This window comes from Palaemon carinicauda, chromosome 20 (assembly GCF_036898095.1).
Source record: "Palaemon carinicauda isolate YSFRI2023 chromosome 20, ASM3689809v2, whole genome shotgun sequence".
Lineage (NCBI taxonomy): Eukaryota > Metazoa > Arthropoda > Malacostraca > Decapoda > Palaemonidae > Palaemon > Palaemon carinicauda.
Window position 1 is genome coordinate 10271907 of NC_090744.1, and position 7500 is coordinate 10279406.

The 7500-nt window shown below is 48.3% G+C and overlaps 1 protein-coding gene across 1 annotated transcript in view; it reads right to left on the reverse strand.

Moving 5' to 3' along the window:
• Positions 1-7500, reverse strand: part of LOC137614507 (kin of IRRE-like protein 2) — a 255251-nt gene that overhangs the window by 140977 nt on the left and 106774 nt on the right. The gene's annotated exons all lie outside the window — the stretch shown is intronic.

A 7500-nucleotide genomic window follows, 5' to 3' on the forward strand; every position in this document is an offset into this window, starting at 1 on the left:
TTCTTCGGAAAAGGTAGGCAATCCCTTTCCCTCTGTTTAAGCCTTGGGCTTATCCCTAAGTGGTTTTTTCCGAATTTATTTTCGATAAAACTATACTGAGGTGTTACTGTACCTTCCTGTCCCAGTAGTATGGTTCAAAGAGGGACAGAACAACAGTTTTTAGTCTGAGTCTGTGTTTGTCTGGCTTGGGGTAGAGTCTCCCTCGCTGGCCTGACACAGACAAAAAGGGGGCTTAGCCTCCTTAGGTCACTACCGAAGGTTTCTGTGGATATGATTCCTTCTTTTGTGACCTACCAGACTAGTCCTTGTTGCTGTTCTCGGGGGAGGATAAGTTTCTTTCCCTGGGGGTAGCAACACCTTTCTTGCTTTGGTGCTCTGGGAGCTGGCAAGTATTGCTGGCCTTCCCCCTTAGATCTCCCTTAGGCTAAGATAAGTTTCTTGGCTGCGGGTGATCCGTCACTAAAGCAAGGTTGGTAGGACCCTCTTGTCCCTTCCCCCTCTATCTCCGTAATGGCCTAGCCATTACAGTACTGTACGTCGTTCTACATCTGGACCTAGTATAGGTTAGGATGTGGAATTGACTCAGCCCCTTACCGGCCGGCAGAGCTGCCGGCCGGCAAGGGTCTTATATTTTCGAGTGCTACCCGGACCTCCCTTGGTCCCTCATCCATGCCTGCCTGTAGAGCCAGACGGCATTGGTCAGGAAGCCTGAATTAGATTCTCCCCTTCCTTATATGCACTCTTTCGGATTGCCGGGCTTGGAGGTAGTGTACACTCTTATCCCGGCATCCATTCTATCTTTCTTCCTAGTGCTGTACCCGACCCGGCTGCCGGCCTATGAGGCCGGCAGCCGGGCAGCTGTAGTCCTCTGGTTCTTTTGCTGCTGGCTGGCATCGGTCTTGTACCTTTGCCGGCCGGCTTATGTCAGCCCTTATCTGCCGGTCACCAAGAGTGTGGCCGGCAGCTGGGTACTACCTTGTGTAGTTGCCGGCCGGCAGCCATTGCCGGCCGACATTGGCTGTTGCCGGCCAGCAGTTGCTGCTGGCCGGCACATGCATTTGAACCAGAGTGCTGCCGCCTTATAGCTGTTAAGTAGTATACTTTTAAGCTAGTTGTGGTGTGTGCCGGCCGGCAAGTGCTGGCCGGCACGTATCCCCCTATACTGTACTAGTATTCTTCAGTATAACATATACAGTAAGAAGAAAACTATGGTAAGGGTTTCGGTACAGCACTGTGTGTTCTAACACTTTTGTGTTTTCTTGCATCCCTCTGCTGTTGCCCTACAGATAGGAAAGTGAGTTCTTTTCTGTCTATTATCCAGGATTTTAAAATCATTGCTTAGGTGTGAGCTTCACCTGTTTCCTCTGGAAACCTTGCATTGGTTACTCTAGAAGAGATTAACCAGTTGATTTTATTATCTAGAAGGCTGCAACAGTGGGTTGTGAGGGAAACATAAGTGTGTGTCTTTCCTTTATGAATTGTTATGCTATACTATGCATATCCAGTGATACATAGTTCACTTGATACTCATGGAAATTTCTTCTCTTTACAGGAGGACCCTCCGAAGTGCGGAAATATTTTCTGCAACGTCCGTAGCAAGTACCTCTGCGGACATGAGCTTTGTAGGAGACACGCAGCATGCGCTGTCTCCAAGGATGATCTCCAGTATTGGGACCCTCAGGTATGTACTGTATGCACTAACCTGATTACTGAGGCTTTTGATTCCCCTAGGACGGCGGAATCAAGGGATATAGAAAGGGAGAAGCTTCGTACCTGGGTAAGGGGCTTTAAAAAGGACACCTCTGGCCCTTTTCTTCCAAGTGAGAAGATGAGAGCGTATCTTTTTCCCAAGGCATCAGCTGATGCAGTGATCCCCCAACCTCAAGAGGAGATCCCCAAGATCAGGTCCAGGTGGACGCTGAAGTCGCGGTCGCGATGCAAGACATCCAGTTATATGACAGGATATCTGACGTGGACGAGCGTTTGGAAGAAGACCTCCTGGCAGAAGGTCAGGATGAAGTTCAAGCACCGGACGTCGTAGAGGATGAGGTCGACGAGGTGTCGGCTACTCCGGTTCAGATTCCGGAACCTATTCCCTCAACATCGGCCAGTCTCCCAGTAGAACTAGGACAGGCCCTCTCTTCGATTGTTGGAATGATTCAACAAATGCAGAAGGAGAATCAGGAGAAGGCGGCTGCTATGGAACTGCGAATGCAGTCCCTGGCAGAAGCACATGGGCCCCGGAAAAGGCTCAATGTGAAAGACCTTCCCTTATGCTCAGATGCTAACCCCTGGAGGAATGCTGAGCACATGCCGATGACGACTGGAAAGATCGTCATCTCGGATAAGCTGGGTTCAGTTCCCCTAGAGGAGGTGGAATTCTGGCCCAGCAAGGCATCATATCCGGACTGCTATGTCCAGCTGAGAAGAGAACCAGCTTCAAGGGAGGAGACAGAGCCGAAGGTCATAATCATGGACCACGCTAAGAATCAAGCCCTACTTTCATCCTCGATGAAGGAGAAGGGCTTCTCTAACTCGAAGGTAGCTGCATTGAGCAAGAAGCTCCCTTCCTTTGTGTCCTCTCCTGCTAGAGCCTTCCCCTTTTTACAGAAAGGGTTTGCGGCTGTCCTAAAGGCAGTCAAGGCAGGTAAGCCTTGCCCCTCCCTGGAGGAGTGTAAACCCTTGTCGCTGGCCCTGCCCATGGACCACAAAGACTGGAAGGATGTCCATCTGACGTTCTCAGTGGGAAAGTTGGAGGCTGATATTGCCGGACGGCAATTCGGCGAGGACCTCCCCAAGCTGTCCGACTTTCTTTTACGAAGAGAGTTCGAGACAAAAGAAAGACTGGCTGCCTCAATGTCTCATCAGACTACTCTTGAGACGATGGCAAGTGACCCCAAGGTCCATGAAATGTTCATGGTGGTGGCTAAGACTTACCTAGCCACAGTGACGAAGGACCTTTATGGCTTCGTCAAGGCAAGGAGAGCTTGTAGGGAGTTCGTGTTCTCCGGGGCTACGGTGAGGCACGAGCCAAGGAAGTTAATCTCCTCCAACATTTGGGGAAAAGATCTTTTCCCTACCGATGTGGTCAAAGAAGTTGTTGATAAGGCCGCCGTGGAGAATAGAAACCTTCTCCAGAAGTGGGGCCTGACTATCAAAAAAAAGTCTTCCCCAGATGAGGGTCCTCAACCAAAGAGGAAGAATATGAGGACTAGGCTACCGTCTCGGCCAGTCAAGCCCTCTAGACAGCAACAGCAACTGCAATTGCCATTGCCTCCAGTGCCCCAGATGGTGGCACAAACCCCGACCACTTTTCAGTGGGTACCCCAGGCTGTGCCAGGTCAGTCCACGGCGTTCACCCCAACGTTCGAAAGACAGTCTTCTTCCTTTCGTGCAAAACCTAGAGGAGCAGCCAGAGGCTCGTCTAGGCGCCCCTCAAGGGGAAGGGGATTCAGAGGTGGTCGTGGTCAGGGAGGCAAGACCTCAGGACGGCAGTCCAAGTGAAACGATACCGGTAGGAGGGAGACTGATGAAATTTTGGGATCGCTGGACCTTCGATCCCTGGGCCCAAAGCCTACTCAAGAATGGACTGGGCTGGAGCTGGTACAGCACTCCACCCCCGTGCCTTCGGTTTTTCCAACACTCCACCCCCGTTCTGGAGGAGTACGTTCAAGAACTGTTGGAGAAAAAGGTGATCCGAAAGGTGAAGTCCATCAAATTCCAAGGGAGGCTGTTTTGTGTTCCCAAGAAAGACTCGGAAAAGCTCAGAGTCATTCTGGACTTGTCGCCACTCAACAAGTTCATAGTGAATTGCAAATTCAAAATGCTAACACTGCAACACATAAGGACCTTACTGCCCAAGAGGGCATACTCAGTCTCTATAGACTTGTCAGACGCCTATTGGCACATTCCAATCAGCCGTCGACTCTCCCCCTACCTAGGGTTCAGGCTACAACGGAGACTATACGCCTTCAGAGCCATGCCATTCGGGCTAAACATAGCCCCAAGGATTTTCACGAAGCTTGCGAGCGCAGCTCTCAAACAATTACGCCTAAAGGGAATTCAGGTAGTAGCCTACCTGGACGACTGGCTGGTGTGGGCAGCATCCGAGACCGAATGCTTGCAAGCTTCCAGTCAGGTGATCCAGTTCCTAGAGTACCTAGGCTTCAAGATCAACAGAAAAAAGTCTCGACTTTCTCCATCCCAAAAGTTCCAGTGGCTGGGAATCCACTGGGACCTTTTGTCACACAGTTTCTCCATCCCGACGAAGAAAAGGAAGGAGATAGCGGGCTCTGTCAAGAGACTTCTAGATTCCGAAAGGATATCAAGACGCGAAATGGAGAGGGTACTAGGCTCTCTCCAGTTTGCTTCAGTGACAGACCCAGTGCTAAGAGCACAGCTAAAGGATGCAACCGGAGTTTGGAGAAGGTATGCATCAAACGCGCGAAGAGATCTGAGAAGACCAGTGCCGCCTCGGCTACGTACTCTTCTCAGGCCTTGGTCCCAAGCCAGACATCTAAAGAAGTCGGTTCTTCTTCAGCCACCTCCCCCGTCGATGACGATTCACTTAGACGCCTCAAAGGAAGGATGGGGAGGTCACTCTCATCGGAAAAAGTCCAGGGGACTTGGTCCAAGCTATTCAGGACCTTTCATATAAAATTTCTAGAAGCTATGGCAGTGCTCCTTACCTTGAAGAAAGTCTCCCCGCGTCACTCGATCCACATAAGATTGGTGATGGACAGCGAGGTGGTTGTGAGATGCTTGAATCGACAAGGGTCGAGGTCACCACCTCTCAACCAGGTGATGTTAGCCATTTTCCGATTGGCGGAAAAGAAGAAGTGGTACCTGTCAGCAGTTCACCTTCAAGGAGTCCGCAATGTGACAGCGGACGCTCTATCCAGGTTCACACCGATAGAGTCAGAATGGTCCTTAGACACAGGATCATTCTCCTTCATTCTGAATCAAGTCCCAAAACTGCAGATAGATCTCTTTGCGACGAAAGACAACAAGAAGTTGCCCCTGTACGTGTCCCCGTACGAGGACCCCTTAGCGGAAGCAGTGGACGCGATGTCCCTCGACTGGAACAGATGGTCCAGGATTTATCTGTTCCCCCCTCACAACCTTCTGTTGAGGGTCCTCAACAAACTGAGATCCTTCAAGGGGGTAGCGGCAATAGTGGCCCACAAGTGGCCGAACAGTATGTGGTTCCCCTTGGCGTTGGAACTACAGCTGAAGTTTGTGCCGCTACCACATCCAGTTCTGACCCAGCGAGTCCAGAAGTCGACTGTCTGCGCTTCATTACAGAAAACCCGGACCCTGCAGCTCAAGATTTTCTCGCCCTTGCGGTGAGAAAGCGTTTCGGGATTTCGAAAGCCAGCATAGACTTCCTAGAGGAATATAAGTGCAAATCGACTAGAAGGCAATATGAGTCATCTTGGAGAAAATGGGTGGCCTTTGTAAAGGCAAAGAATCCACAGGAGATCTCAACAGACTTCTGCTTATCTTTCTTCATCCACCTCCATGGCCAAGGGTTGGCAGCTAAAACGATTTCAGTGTGTAAATCTGCTTTGATGAGACCCATTTTATTTGCCTTCCAGATCGACCTAGGTAACGAGATCTTTAATAAAGTTCCGAAAGCCTGCGCTAGGCTCAGACCTTCAGCACCTCCAAATCCCATCTCATGGTCTTTAGACAAAGTTCTTCATTTCGCCTCCCTGTTGAGCAATGAAGAATGTGCGTTAAAGGATTTGACACAAAAAGTTATTTTCCTATTTGCACTTGCGTCCGGGGCCAGGGTTAGTGAGATCGTAGCCCTCTCGAGAGAGGCAGGTCGTGTTCAGTTCCTGGATGGGGGGGATCTGAACCTGTTTCCGGATCCTACGTTTCTCGCCAAGAATGAGTTACCCACCAACAGGTGGGGTCCCTGGAGAATCTGCCCTCTGAAAGAAGATGCATCTCTATGTCCAGTAGAATGCCTAAAGGTCTATCTTCGTAGAACTTCAGACTTCAAGGGTGGTCAACTATTCAGGGGAGAAACATAAGGCTCAAATTTATCTCTGAATCAACTCAGAGCGAATATCACATATTTTATTCGCAGAGCGGATCCTGACAGTACACCCGCAGGTCACGATCCGAGGAAAGTTGCCTCAAGTAGAGGAACTAAAGAGATCTGTGGTAGCAGTGGGTCGTGTAGTTAACCCTACTGTTTAACTCTGCGAGGAACAGTGGTCTTAATTGGGACGATTAAGTCCAGGGTGAGTGTGTAGGTACATACTGTACTACAAACTAAATGAGGGCACCGAGTGCCTACATAGACTGTTCCTTTTTCAAAGGTGAACCTAGCATAAGTACAGACATGTGTGCCGAGCATTTCTAATGCTAATGTGATTGATTTGTAATACAGACTTTTATGACTTGACACCTCGGTATCTTAAAAAAGTGGCGTTTAATGGTTTTTCTTTCAGATAAACAAGTTCTGTTTACTATCATACTTATGCTTAAAGTTTTGGGTTATCCTCTTTTATATATATATATATATATATATATATATATATATATATATATATATATATATATATATATATATATATATATATTTGTTGTTAACCTGTCTATTTATTGTCTGTCAATAAACTTGTTCTTGAGAACCTTGCGTCTCTTTCACCTGTGTCAATTTATTGGTATAATTGAGCATTTAATTCTATGTATCTTATCTGGGATAATTCAGATAGAATTGTTCTGTTATGCAAGCTATGTTGCATTGGTTTATGTAGTCCCCTAATGGGAGGACTCCGTCCCATAAAGGGACGAGGGCAGTTTTTTTAGTTTTCTTCCTATGTGGATATAAACCTTTGTCCAATACAAGTATTGTGCGGATTACTGGTCAATATATATTGACGCAATGGTTCTTTACAAACTATGCTTTACTTAATATAGGGCGAGACCACTATATTAGCTTGCCTGGTATTCATACATAGGTATATGTACTCTTCGAGACTTTTCCAGAGTCTAGTAGGACTCTTCCCTGTAGGGGGCAGGAAGCTCTAATATAGTTTATAGTTAATTGAAAAGATGTATAACGGTAACATCTTAGGTCTCTAGGTCTAGTCGACCGGGAAATAATTACCTCCGGGGAGTACGGCACGTTCTGAGAATCCACAGATACAGTAATGCTCTGGTACACTTCCATCAGGACGACATGGCTTGAGCCCAAAAAACGGATTTTGAGCGAAGCGAAAAATCTATTTTTGGGTGAGATGGCCATGTCGTCCTGATGGACCCGCCCTTGCCTTTCTAAGAAAGGGCTGTAGGACCCCTCCCTACATACAGTATCTGTAGCACCTCGTGTACGCTACAAGGAATACAGATGGCGCCAGGATTGGCGCCAGGCATGCATACGAATCGGAGGATAGGGAAGCCTTGGGAGCGGCTCCCCTTTTTCTTTCCCGAATTCTTATCTCGCCAATCACCTCCTACGAGACGAAATCTCTGTCCAGGATG